This window comes from Ascaphus truei, chromosome 1 (genome assembly GCF_040206685.1).
Source record: "Ascaphus truei isolate aAscTru1 chromosome 1, aAscTru1.hap1, whole genome shotgun sequence".
Lineage (NCBI taxonomy): Eukaryota > Metazoa > Chordata > Amphibia > Anura > Ascaphidae > Ascaphus > Ascaphus truei.
In genome coordinates, this window is record NC_134483.1 from 287,003,608 (window position 1) to 287,018,260 (window position 14,653).

Below are 14,653 nucleotides of genomic sequence, written 5' to 3' on the forward strand. Positions count from 1 at the left end.
GGTTCCGAGAGGGGGTAACCAGGCTCACTAATAAAGGTCAAGCCACTTGGCTGCCAGAATGCCCTGCTTCAGCACAGACCAGAAAGGCATTGTGATAAGCGTATCCCCGGTATAGTCAGGGGTTAATGGGAGTCGTCCCCGTCCCCCCAGTATACGCCTAGAACCATCGACCCGGTACTTGTGGTTCGGACTGTCTCCAACCAGCCATAATGTTGTGAGAGTGAAATTATGTCTAAGTCCAGCTTTGGTACATTAGAAGCAACTCTGAAACTTAACCTAAGCGTTTTTCGAAGCTACTTTTTAGCTAACTTCTTATAGGAAGGTCTAGGAGCGCTGAAAATGAACGTGCGCGTCTTTTACTCTTCCCGAGGGACTTAGAAGAATTTTGTGATATTTTTTACTAAAATGGTGTATAAGGGTATATATATAAATATATTATATAAATATATTTTATGCACTGTATATGAGCTGGCGATTTCTAAGTCTGTGGTTCCGAGAGGGGGTAACCAGGCTCACTAATAAAGGTCAAGCCACTTGGCTGCCAGAATGCCCTGCTTCAGCACAGACCAGAAAGGCATTGTGATAAGCTAATCCCCGGTATAGTCAGGGGTTAATGGGAGTCGTCCCCGTCCCCCCAGTATACGCCCAGAACCATCGACCCGGTACTTGTGGTTCGGACTGTCTCCAACCAGCCATAATGTTGTGAGAGTGAAATTATGTCTAAGTCCAGCTTTGGTACATTAGAAGCAACTCTGAAACTTAACCTAAGCGTTTTTCGAAGCTACTTTTTAGCTAACTTCTTATAGGAAGGTCTAGGAGCGCTGAAAATGAACGTGCGCGTCTTTTACTCTTCCCGAGGGACTTAGAAGAATTTTGTGATATTTTTTATTAAAATGGTGTATAAGGGTATATATATAAATATATTTTATGCACTGTATATGAGCTGGCGATTTCTAAGTCTGTGGTTCCGAGAGGGGGTAACCAGGCTCACTAACAAAGGTCAAGCCACTTGGCTGCCAGAATGCCCTGCTTCAGCACAGACCAGAAAGGCATTGTGATAAGCGTATCCCCGGTATAGTCAGGGGTTAATGGGAGTCGCCCCCGTCCCCCCAGTATACGGCCAGAAACATGGACCCGGTACTTGTGCTTCGGACTGTCTCCAACCAGCCATAATGTTGTGAGAGAGAAATTATGTCTAAGTCCAGCTTTGGTACATTAGAAGCAACTCTGAAACTTAACCTAAGCGTTTTTCGAAGCTACTTTTTGTCTAACTTCTTATAGGAAGGTCTAGGAGCTCTGAAAATGAACGTGCGCGTCTTCCACTCTTCCCGAGGGACTTAGAAGAATTTTGTGATATTTTTTATTAAAATGGTGTATAAGGGTATATATATAAATATATTTTATGCACTGTATATGAGCTGGCGATTTCTAAGTCTGTGGTTCCGAGAGGGGGTAACCAGGCTCACTAATAAAGGTCAAGCCACTTGGTTTCCAGAATGCCCTGCTTCAGCACAGACCAGAAAGGCATTGTGATAAGCGTATCCTCGGTATAGTCAGGGGTTAATGGGAGTCGCCCCCGTCCCCCCAGTATACGGCCAGAACCATGGACCCGGTACTTGTGCTTCGGACTGTCTCCAACCAGCCATAATGTTGTGAGAGTGAAATTATGTCTAAGTCCAGCTTTGGTACATTAGAAGCAACTCTGAAACTTAACCTAAGCGTTTTTCGAAGCTACTTTTTGGCTAACTTCTTATAGGAAGGTCTGGGAGCGCTGAAAATGAACGTGCGCGTCTTTCACTCTTCCCGAGGGACTTAGAAGAATTTTGTGATATTTTTTATTAAAATGGTGTATAAGGGTATATATATAAATATATTATATAAATATATATTATGCACTGTATATGAGCTGGCGATTTCTAAGTCTGTGGTTCCGAGAGGGGGTAACCAGGCTCACTAATAAAGGTCAAGCCACTTGGCTGCCAGAATGCCCTGCTTCAGCACAGACCAGAAAGGCATTGTGATAAGCGTATCCCCGGTATAGTCAGGGGTTAATGGGAGTCGTCCCCGTCCCCCCAGTATACGCCTAGAACCATCGACCCGGTACTTGTGGTTCGGACTGTCTCCAACCAGCCATAATGTTGTGAGAGTGAAATTATGTCTAAGTCCAGCTTTGGTACATTAGAAGCAACTCTGAAACTTAACCTAAGCGTTTTTCGAAGCTACTTTTTAGCTAACTTCTTATAGGAAGGTCTAGGAGCGCTGAAAATGAACGTGCGCGTCTTTTACTCTTCCCGAGGGACTTAGAAGAATTTTGTGATATTTTTTACTAAAATGGTGTATAAGGGTATATATATAAATATATTATATAAATATATTTTATGCACTGTATATGAGCTGGCGATTTCTAAGTCTGTGGTTCCGAGAGGGGGTAACCAGGCTCACTAATAAAGGTCAAGCCACTTGGCTGCCAGAATGCCCTGCTTCAGCACAGACCAGAAAGGCATTGTGATAAGCTAATCCCCGGTATAGTCAGGGGTTAATGGGAGTCGTCCCCGTCCCCCCAGTATACGCCCAGAACCATCGACCCGGTACTTGTGGTTCGGACTGTCTCCAACCAGCCATAATGTTGTGAGAGTGAAATTATGTCTAAGTCCAGCTTTGGTACATTAGAAGCAACTCTGAAACTTAACCTAAGCGTTTTTCGAAGCTACTTTTTAGCTAACTTCTTATAGGAAGGTCTAGGAGCGCTGAAAATGAACGTGCGCGTCTTTTACTCTTCCCGAGGGACTTAGAAGAATTTTGTGATATTTTTTATTAAAATGGTGTATAAGGGTATATATATAAATATATTTTATGCACTGTATATGAGCTGGCGATTTCTAAGTCTGTGGTTCCGAGAGGGGGTAACCAGGCTCACTAACAAAGGTCAAGCCACTTGGCTGCCAGAATGCCCTGCTTCAGCACAGACCAGAAAGGCATTGTGATAAGCGTATCCCCGGTATAGTCAGGGGTTAATGGGAGTCGCCCCCGTCCCCCCAGTATACGGCCAGAAACATGGACCCGGTACTTGTGCTTCGGACTGTCTCCAACCAGCCATAATGTTGTGAGAGAGAAATTATGTCTAAGTCCAGCTTTGGTACATTAGAAGCAACTCTGAAACTTAACCTAAGCGTTTTTCGAAGCTACTTTTTGTCTAACTTCTTATAGGAAGGTCTAGGAGCTCTGAAAATGAACGTGCGCGTCTTCCACTCTTCCCGAGGGACTTAGAAGAATTTTGTGATATTTTTTATTAAAATGGTGTATAAGGGTATATATATAAATATATTTTATGCACTGTATATGAGCTGGCGATTTCTAAGTCTGTGGTTCCGAGAGGGGGTAACCAGGCTCACTAATAAAGGTCAAGCCACTTGGTTTCCAGAATGCCCTGCTTCAGCACAGACCAGAAAGGCATTGTGATAAGCGTATCCTCGGTATAGTCAGGGGTTAATGGGAGTCGCCCCCGTCCCCCCAGTATACGGCCAGAACCATGGACCCGGTACTTGTGCTTCGGACTGTCTCCAACCAGCCATAATGTTGTGAGAGTGAAATTATGTCTAAGTCCAGCTTTGGTACATTAGAAGCAACTCTGAAACTTAACCTAAGCGTTTTTCGAAGCTACTTTTTGGCTAACTTCTTATAGGAAGGTCTGGGAGCGCTGAAAATGAACGTGCGCGTCTTTCACTCTTCCCGAGGGACTTAGAAGAATTTTGTGATATTTTTTATTAAAATGGTGTATAAGGGTATATATATAAATATATTATATAAATATATATTATGCACTGTATATGAGCTGGCGATTTCTAAGTCTGTGGTTCCGAGAGGGGGTAACCAGGCTCACTAATAAAGGTCAAGCCACTTGGCTGCCAGAATGCCCTGCTTCAGCACAGACCAGAAAGGCATTGTGATAAGCTAATCCCCGGTATAGTCAGGGGTTAATGGGAGTCGTCCCCGTCCCCCCAGTATACGCCCAGAACCATCGACCCGGTACTTGTGGTTCGGACTGTCTCCAACCAGCCATAATGTTGTGAGAGTGAAATTATGTCTAAGTCCAGCTTTGGTACATTAGAAGCAACTCTGAAACTTAACCTAAGCGTTTTTCGAAGCTACTTTTTAGCTAACTTCTTATAGGAAGGTCTAGGAGCGCTGAAAATGAACGTGCGCGTCTTTTACTCTTCCCGAGGGACTTAGAAGAATTTTGTGATATTTTTTATTAAAATGGTGTATAAGGGTATATATATAAATATATTTTATGCACTGTATATGAGCTGGCGATTTCTAAGTCTGTGGTTCCGAGAGGGGGTAACCAGGCTCACTAATAAAGGTCAAGCCACTTGGCTGCCAGAATGCCCTGCTTCAGCACAGACCAGAAAGGCATTGTGATAAGCGTATCCCCGGTATAGTCAGGGGTTAATGGGAGTCGTCCCCGTCCCCCCAGTATACGCCTAGAACCATCGACCCGGTACTTGTGGTTCGGACTGTCTCCAACCAGCCATAATGTTGTGAGAGTGAAATTATGTCTAAGTCCAGCTTTGGTACATTAGAAGCAACTCTGAAACTTAACCTAAGCGTTTTTCGAAGCTACTTTTTAGCTAACTTCTTATAGGAAGGTCTAGGAGCGCTGAAAATGAACGTGCGCGTCTTTTACTCTTCCCGAGGGACTTAGAAGAATTTTGTGATATTTTTTACTAAAATGGTGTATAAGGGTATATATATAAATATATTATATAAATATATTTTATGCACTGTATATGAGCTGGCGATTTCTAAGTCTGTGGTTCCGAGAGGGGGTAACCAGGCTCACTAATAAAGGTCAAGCCACTTGGCTGCCAGAATGCCCTGCTTCAGCACAGACCAGAAAGGCATTGTGATAAGCTAATCCCCGGTATAGTCAGGGGTTAATGGGAGTCGTCCCCGTCCCCCCAGTATACGCCCAGAACCATCGACCCGGTACTTGTGGTTCGGACTGTCTCCAACCAGCCATAATGTTGTGAGAGTGAAATTATGTCTAAGTCCAGCTTTGGTACATTAGAAGCAACTCTGAAACTTAACCTAAGCGTTTTTCGAAGCTACTTTTTAGCTAACTTCTTATAGGAAGGTCTAGGAGCGCTGAAAATGAACGTGCGCGTCTTTTACTCTTCCCGAGGGACTTAGAAGAATTTTGTGATATTTTTTATTAAAATGGTGTATAAGGGTATATATATAAATATATTTTATGCACTGTATATGAGCTGGCGATTTCTAAGTCTGTGGTTCCGAGAGGGGGTAACCAGGCTCACTAACAAAGGTCAAGCCACTTGGCTGCCAGAATGCCCTGCTTCAGCACAGACCAGAAAGGCATTGTGATAAGCGTATCCCCGGTATAGTCAGGGGTTAATGGGAGTCGCCCCCGTCCCCCCAGTATACGGCCAGAAACATGGACCCGGTACTTGTGCTTCGGACTGTCTCCAACCAGCCATAATGTTGTGAGAGAGAAATTATGTCTAAGTCCAGCTTTGGTACATTAGAAGCAACTCTGAAACTTAACCTAAGCGTTTTTCGAAGCTACTTTTTGTCTAACTTCTTATAGGAAGGTCTAGGAGCTCTGAAAATGAACGTGCGCGTCTTCCACTCTTCCCGAGGGACTTAGAAGAATTTTGTGATATTTTTTATTAAAATGGTGTATAAGGGTATATATATAAATATATTTTATGCACTGTATATGAGCTGGCGATTTCTAAGTCTGTGGTTCCGAGAGGGGGTAACCAGGCTCACTAATAAAGGTCAAGCCACTTGGTTTCCAGAATGCCCTGCTTCAGCACAGACCAGAAAGGCATTGTGATAAGCGTATCCTCGGTATAGTCAGGGGTTAATGGGAGTCGCCCCCGTCCCCCCAGTATACGGCCAGAACCATGGACCCGGTACTTGTGCTTCGGACTGTCTCCAACCAGCCATAATGTTGTGAGAGTGAAATTATGTCTAAGTCCAGCTTTGGTACATTAGAAGCAACTCTGAAACTTAACCTAAGCGTTTTTCGAAGCTACTTTTTGGCTAACTTCTTATAGGAAGGTCTGGGAGCGCTGAAAATGAACGTGCGCGTCTTTCACTCTTCCCGAGGGACTTAGAAGAATTTTGTGATATTTTTTATTAAAATGGTGTATAAGGGTATATATATAAATATATTATATAAATATATATTATGCACTGTATATGAGCTGGCGATTTCTAAGTCTGTGGTTCCGAGAGGGGGTAACCAGGCTCACTAATAAAGGTCAAGCCACTTGGCTGCCATAATGCCCTGCTTCAGCACAGACCAGAAAGGCATTATGATAAGCGTATCCCCGGTATAGTCAGGGGTTAATGGGAGTCGTCCCCGTCCCCCCAGTATACGCCCAGAACCATGGACCCGGTACTTGTGGTTCGGACTGTCTCCAACCAGCCATAATGTTGTGAGAGTGAAATTATGTCTAAGTCCAGCTTTGGTACATTAGAAGCAACTCTGAAACTTAACCTAAGCGTTTTTCGAAGCTACTTTTTGGCTAACTTCTTATAGGAAGGTCTAGGAGCGCTTAAAATGAACGTGCGCGTCTTTCACTCTTCCCGAGGGACTTAGAAGAATTTTGTGATATTTTTTATTAAAATGGTGTATAAGGGTATATATATAAATATATTATATAAATATATTTTATGCACTGTATATGAGCTGGCGATTTCTAAGTCTGTGGTTCCGAGAGGGGGTAACCAGGCTCACTAATAAAGGTCAAGCCACTTGGCTGCCAGAATGCCCTGCTTCAGCACAGACCAGAAAGGCATTATGATAAGCGTATCCCCGGTATAGTCAGGGGTTAATGGGAGTCGTCCCCGTCCCCCCAGTATACGCCGAGAACCATGGACCCGGTACTTGTGGTTCGGACTGTCTCCAACCAGCCATAATGTTGTGAGAGTGAAATTATGTCTAAGTCCAGCTTTGGTACATTAGAAGCAACTCTGAAACTTAACCTAAGCGTTTTTCGAAGCTACTTTTTGGCTAACTTCTTATAGGAAGGTCTGGGAGCGCTGAAAATGAACGTGCGCGTCTTTCACTCTTCCCGAGGGACTTAGAAGAATTTTGTGATATTTTTTATTAAAATGGTGTATAAGGGTATATATATAAATATATTATATAAATATATTTTATGCACTGTATATGAGCTGGCGATTTCTAAGTCTGTGGTTCCGAGAGGGGGTAACCAGGCTCACTAATAAAGGTCAAGCCATTTGGCTGCCAGAATGCCCTGCTTCAGCACAGACCAGAAAGGCATTATGATAAGCGTATCCCCGGTATAGTCAGGGGTTAATGGGAGTCGTCCCCGTCCCCCCAGTATACGCCCAGAACCATGGACCCGGTACTTGTGGTTCGGACTGTCTCCAACCAGACATAATGTTGTGAGAGTGAAATTATGTCTAAGTCCAGCTTTGGTACATTAGAAGCAACTCTGAAACTTAACCTAAGCGTTTTTCGAAGCTACTTTTTGGCTAACTTCTTATAGGAAGGTCTAGGAGCGCTGAAAATGAACGTGCGCGTCTTTCACTCTTCCCGAGGGACTTAGAAGATTTTTGTTATATTTTTTATTAAAATGGTGTATAAGGGTATATATATAAATATATTATATAAATATATTTTATGCACTGTATATGAGCTGGCGATTTCTAAGTCTGTGGTTCCGAGAGGGGGTAACCAGGCTCACTAATAAAGGTCAAGCCACTTGGCTGCCAGAATGCCCTGCTTCAGCACAGACCAGAAAGGCATTGTGATAAGCGTATCCCCGGTATAGTCAGGGGTTAATGGGAGTCGTCCCCGTCCCCCCAGTATACGCCCAGAACCATCGACCCGGAACTTGTGGTTCAGACTGTCTCCAACCAGCCATAATGTTGTGAGAGTGAAATTATGTCTAAGTCCAGCTTTGGTACATTAGAAGCAACTCTGAAACTTAACCTAAGCGTTTTTCGAAGCTACTTTTTGGCTAACTTCTTATAGGAAGGTCTAGGAGCTCTGAAAATGAACGTGCGCGTCTTTCACTCGTCCCGAGGGACTTAGAAGAATTTTGTGATATTTTTTATTAAAATGGTGTATAAGGGTATATATATAAATATATTTTATGCACTGTATATGAGCTGGCGGTTTCTAAGTCTGTGGTTCCGAGAGGGGGTAACCAGGCTCACTAATAAAGGTCAAGCCACTTGGCTGCCTGAATGCCCTGCTTCAGCACAGACCAGAAAGGCATTGTGATAAGCGTATCCCCGGTATAGTCAGGGGTTAATGGGAGTCGTCCCCGTCCCCCCCAGTTTACGCCCAGAACCATGGACCCGGTACTTGTGCTTCGGACTGTCTCCAACCAGCCATAATGTTGTGAGAGTGAAATTATGTCTAAGTCCAGCTTTGGTACATTAGAAGCAACTCTGAAACTTAACCTAAGCGTTTTTCGAAGCTACTTTTTGGCTAACTTCTTATAGGAAGGTCTGGGAGCGCTGAAAATGAACGTGCGCGTCTTTCACTCTTCCCGAGGGACTTAGAAGAATTTTGTGATATTTTTTATTAAAATGGTGTATAAGGGTATATATATAAATATATTATATAAATATATTTTATGCACTGTATATGAGCTGGCGATTTCTAAGTCTGTGGTTCCGAGAGGGGGTAACCAGGCACACTAATAAAGGTCAAGCCACTTGGCTGCCAGAATGCCCTGCTTCAGCACAGACTAGAAAGGCATTATGATAAGCGTATCCCCGGTATAGTCAGGGGTTAATGGGAGTCGTCCCCGTCCCCCCAGTATACGCCCAGAACCATGGACCCGGTACTTGTGGTTCGGACTGTCTCCAACCAGCCATAATGTTGTGAGAGTGAAATTATGTCTAAGTCCAGCTTTGGTACATTAGAAGCAACTCTGAAACTTAACCTAAGCGTTTTTCGAAGCTACTTTTTGGCTAACTTCTTATAGGAAGGTCTAGGAGCGCTGAAAATGAACGTACGCGTCTTTCACTCTTCCCGAGGGACTTAGAAGAATTTTGTGATATTTTTTATTAAAATGGTGTATAAGGGTATTTATATAAATATATTTTATGCATTGTATATGAGCTGGCGATTTCTAAGTCTGTGGTTCCGAGAGGGGGTATCCAGGCTCACTAATAAAGGTCAAGCCACTTGGCTGCCAGAATGCCCTGCTTCAGCACAGACCAGAAAGGCATTGTGATAAGCGTATCCCCGGTATAGTCAGGGGTTAATGGGAGTCGTCCCCGTCCCCCCAGTATACGGCCAGAACCATGGACCCGGTACTTGTGGTTCGGACTGTCTCCAACCAGCCATAATGTTGTGAGAGTGAAATTATGTCTAAGTCCAGCTTTGGTACATTAGAAGCAACTCTGAAACTTAACCTAAGCGTTTTTCGAAGCTACTTTTTGGCTAACTTCTTATAGGAAGGTCTAGGAGCTCTGAAAATGAACGTGCGCGTCTTTCACTCTTCCCGAGGGACATAGAAGAATTTTGTGATATTTTTTATTAAAATGGTGTATAAGGGTATATATATAAATATATTTTATGCACTGTATATGAGCTGGCGATTTCTAAGTCTGTGGTTCCGAGAGGGGGTAACCAGGCTCACTAATAAAGGTCAAGCCACTTGGCTGCCAGAATGCCCTCCTTCAGCACAGACCAGAAAGGCATTGTGATAAGCGTATCCCCGGTATAGTCAGGGGTTAATGGGAGTCGTCCCCCCAGTATACGCCCAGAACCATGGACCCGGTACTTGTGGTTCGGACTGTCTCCAACCAGCCATAATGTTGTGAGAGTGAAATTATGTCTAAGTCCAGCTTTGGTACATTAGAAGCAACTCTGAAACTTAACCTAAGCGTTTTTCGAAGCTACTTTTTGGCTAACTTCTAATAGGAAGGTCTAGGAGCTCTGAAAATGAACGTGCGCGTCTTTCACTCTTCCCGAGGGACTTAGAAGAATTTTGTGATATTTTTTATTAAAATGGTGTATAAGGGTATTTATATAAATATATTTTATGCATTGTATATGAGCTGGCGATTTCTAAGTCTGTGGTTCCGAGAGGGGGTAACCAGGCTCACTCATAAAGGTCAAGCCACTTGGCTGCCAGAATGCCCTGCTTCAGCACAGACCAGAAAGGCATTGTGATAAGCGTATCCCCGGTATAGTCAGGGGTTAATGGGAGTCGTCCCCGTCCCCCCAGTATACGGCCAGAACCATGGACCCGGTACTTGTGGTTCGGACTGTCTCCAACCAGCCATAATGTTGTGAGAGTGAAATTATGTTTAAGTCCAGCTTTGGTACATTAGAAGCAACTCTGAAACTTAACCTAAGCGTTTTTCGAAGCTACTTTTTGGCTAACTTCTTATAGGAAGGTCTAGGAGCTCTGAAAATGAACGTGCGCGTCTTTCACTCTTCCCGAGGGACATAGAAGAATTTTGTGATATTTTTTATTAAAATGGTGTATAAGGGTATATATATAAATATATTTTATGCACTGTATATGAGCTGGCGATTTCTAAGTCTGTGGTTCCGAGAGGGGGTAACCAGGCTCACTAATAAAGGTCAAGCCACTTGGCTGCCAGAATGCCCTGCTTCAGCACAGACCAGAAAGGCATTGTGATAAGCGTATCCCCGGTATAGTCAGGGGTTAATGGGAGTCGTCCCCGTCCCCCCAGTATACGCCCAGAACCATCGACCCGGAACTTGTGGTTCAGACTGTCTCCAACCAGCCATAATGTTGTGAGAGTGAAATTATGTCTAAGTCCAGCTTTGGTACATTAGAAGCAACTCTGAAACTTAACCTAAGCGTTTTTCGAAGCTACTTTTTGGCTAACTTCTTATAGGAAGGTCTAGGAGCTCTGAAAATGAACGTGCGCGTCTTTCACTCGTCCCGAGGGACTTAGAAGAATTTTGTGATATTTTTTATTAAAATGGTGTATAAGGGTATATATATAAATATATTTTATGCACTGTATATGAGCTGGCGATTTCTAAGTCTGTGGTTCCGAGAGGGGGTAACCAGGCTCACTAATAAAGGTCAAGCCACTTGGCTGCCAGAATGCCCTGCTTCAGCACAGACCAGAAAGGCATTGTGATAAGCGTATCCCCGGTATAGTCAGGGGTTAATGGGAGTCGTCCCCGTCCCCCCCAGTTTACGCCCAGAACCATGGACCCGGTACTTGTGCTTCGGACTGTCTCCAACCAGCCATAATGTTGTGAGAGTGAAATTATGTCTAAGTCCAGCTTTGGTACATTAGAAGCAACTCTGAAACTTAACCTAAGCGTTTTTCGAAGCTACTTTTTGGCTAACTTCTTATAGGAAGGTCTGGGAGCGCTGAAAATGAACGTGCGCGTCTTTCACTCTTCCCGAGGGACTTAGAAGAATTTTGTGATATTTTTTATTAAAATGGTGTATAAGGGTATATATATAAATATATTATATAAATATATTTTATGCACTGTATATGAGCTGGCGATTTCTAAGTCTGTGGTTCCGAGAGGGGGTAACCAGGCACACTAATAAAGGTCAAGCCACTTGGCTGCCAGAATGCCCTGCTTCAGCACAGACTAGAAAGGCATTATGATAAGCGTATCCCCGGTATAGTCAGGGGTTAATGGGAGTCGTCCCCGTCCCCCCAGTATACGCCCAGAACCATGGACCCGGTACTTGTGGTTCGGACTGTCTCCAACCAGCCATAATGTTGTGAGAGTGAAATTATGTCTAAGTCCAGCTTTGGTACATTAGAAGCAACTCTGAAACTTAACCTAAGCGTTTTTCGAAGCTACTTTTTGGCTAACTTCTTATAGGAAGGTCTAGGAGCTCTGAAAATGAACGTGCGCGTCTTTCACTCTTCCCGAGGGACTTAGAAGAATTTTGTGATATTTTTTTTAAAATGGTGTATAAGGGTATATATATAAATATATTTTATGCACTGTATATGAGCTGGCGATTTCTAAGTCTGTGGTTCCGAGAGGGGGTAACCAGGCTCACTAATAAAGGTCAAGCCACTTGGCTGCCAGAATGCCCTGCTTCAGCACAGACCAGAAAGGCATTGTGATAAGCGTATCCCCGGTATAGTCAGGGGTTAATGGGAGTCGTCCCCGTCCCCCCAGTATACGCCCAGAACCATCGACCCGGTACTTGTGGTTCAGACTGTCTCCAACCAGCCATAATGTTGTGAGAGTGAAATTATGTCTAAGTCCAGCTTTGGTACATTAGAAGCAACTCTGAAACTTAACCTAAGCGTTTTTCGAAGCTACTTTTTGGCTAACTTCTTATAGGAAGGTCTAGGAGCTCTGAAAATGAACGTGCGCGTCTTTCACTCGTCCCGAGGGACTTAGAAGAATTTTGTGATATTTTTTATTAAAATGGTGTATAAGGGTATATATATAAATATATTTTATGCACTGTATATGAGCTGGCGATTTCTAAGTCTGTGGTTCCGAGAGGGGGTAACCAGGCTCACTAATAAAGGTCAAGCCACTTGGCTGCCAGAATGCCCTGCTTCAGCACAGACCAGAAAGGCATTGTGATAAGCGTATCCCCGGTATAGTCAGGGGTTAATGGGAGTCGTCCCCGTCCCCCCCAGTATACGCCCAGAACCATGGACCCGGTAATTGTGCTTCTGACTGTCTCCAACCAGCCATAATGTTGTGAGAGTGAAATTATGTCTAAGTCCAGCTTTGGTACATTAGAAGCAACTCTGAAACTTAACCTAAGCGTTTTTCGAAGCTACTTTTTGGATAACTTCTTATAGGAAGGTCAAGGAGCTCTGAAAATGAATGTGCGCGTCTTTCACTCTTCCCGAGGGACTTAGAAGAATTTTGTGATATTTTTTATTAAAATGGTGTATAAGGGTATATATATAAATATATTATATAAATATATTTTATGCACTGTATATGAGCTGGCGATTTCTAAGTCTGTGGTTCCGAGAGGGGGTAACCAGGCTCACTAATAAAGGTCAAGCCACTTGGCTGCCAGAATGCCCTGCTTCAGCACAGACCAGAAAGGCATTGTGATAAGCGTATCCCCGGTATAGTCAGGGGTTAATGGGAGTCGTCCCCGTCCCCCCAGTATACGCCCAGAACCATCGACCCGGTACTTGTGGTTCAGACTGTCTCCAACCAGCCATAATGTTGTGAGAGTGAAATTATGTCTAAGTCCAGCTTTGGTACATTAGAAGCAACTCTGAAACTTAACCTAAGCGTTTTTCGAAGCTACTTTTTGGCTAACTTCTTATAGGAAGGTCTAGGAGCTCTGAAAATGAACGTGCGCGTCTTTCACTCGTCCCGAGGGACTTAGAAGAATTTTGTGATATTTTTTATTAAAATGGTGTATAAGGGTATATATATAAATATATTTTATGCACTGTATATGAGCTGGCGATTTCTAAGTCTGTGGTTCCGAGAGGGGGTAACCAGGCTCACTAATAAAGGTCAAGCCACTTGGCTGCCAGAATGCCCTGCTTCAGCACAGACCAGAAAGGCATTGTGATAAGCGTATCCCCGGTATAGTCAGGGGTTAATGGGAGTCGTCCCCGTCCCCCCCAGTATACGCCCAGAACCATGGACCCGGTACTTGTGCTTCGGACTGTCTCCAACCAGCCATAATGTTGTGAGAGTGAAATTATGTCTAAGTCCAGCTTTGGTACATTAGAAGCAACTCTGAAACTTAACCTAAGCGTTTTTCGAAGCTACTTTTTGGATAACTTCTTATAGGAAGGTCAAGGAGCTCTGAAAATGAATGTGCGCGTCTTTCACTCTTCCCGAGGGACTTAGAAGAATTTTGTGATATTTTTTATTAAAATGGTGTATAAGGGTATATATATAAATATATTATATAAATATATTTTATGCACTGTATATGAGCTGGCGATTTCTAAGTCTGTGGTTCCGAGAGGGGGTAACCAGGCTCACTAATAAAGGTCAAGCCACTTGGCTGCCAGAATGCCCTGCTTCAGCACAGACCAGAAAGGCATTGTGATAAGCGTATCCCCGGTATAGTCAGGGGTTAATGGGAGTCGTCCCCGTCCCCCCAGTATACGCCCAGAACCATCGACCCGGTACTTGTGGTTCAGACTGTCTCCAACCAGCCATAATGTTGTGAGAGTGAAATTATGTCTAAGTCCAGCTTTGGTACATTAGAAGCAACTCTGAAACTTAACCTAAGCGTTTTTCGAAGCTACTTTTTGGCTAACTTCTTATAGGAAGGTCTAGGAGCTCTGAAAATGAACGTGCGCGTCTTTCACTCGTCCCGAGGGACTTAGAAGAATTTTGTGATATTTTTTATTAAAATGGTGTATAAGGGTATATATATAAATATATTTTATGCACTGTATATGAGCTGGCGATTTCTAAGTCTGTGGTTCCGAGAGGGGGTAACCAGGCTCACTAATAAAGGTCAAGCCACTTGGCTGCCAGAATGCCCTGCTTCAGCACAGACCAGAAAGGCATTGTGATAAGCGTATCCCCGGTATAGTCAGGGGTTAATGGGAGTCGTCCCCGTCCCCCCCAGTATACGCCCAGAACCATGGACCCGGTACTTGTGCTTCGGACTGTCTCCAACCAGCCATAATGTTGTGAGAGTGAAATTATGTCTAA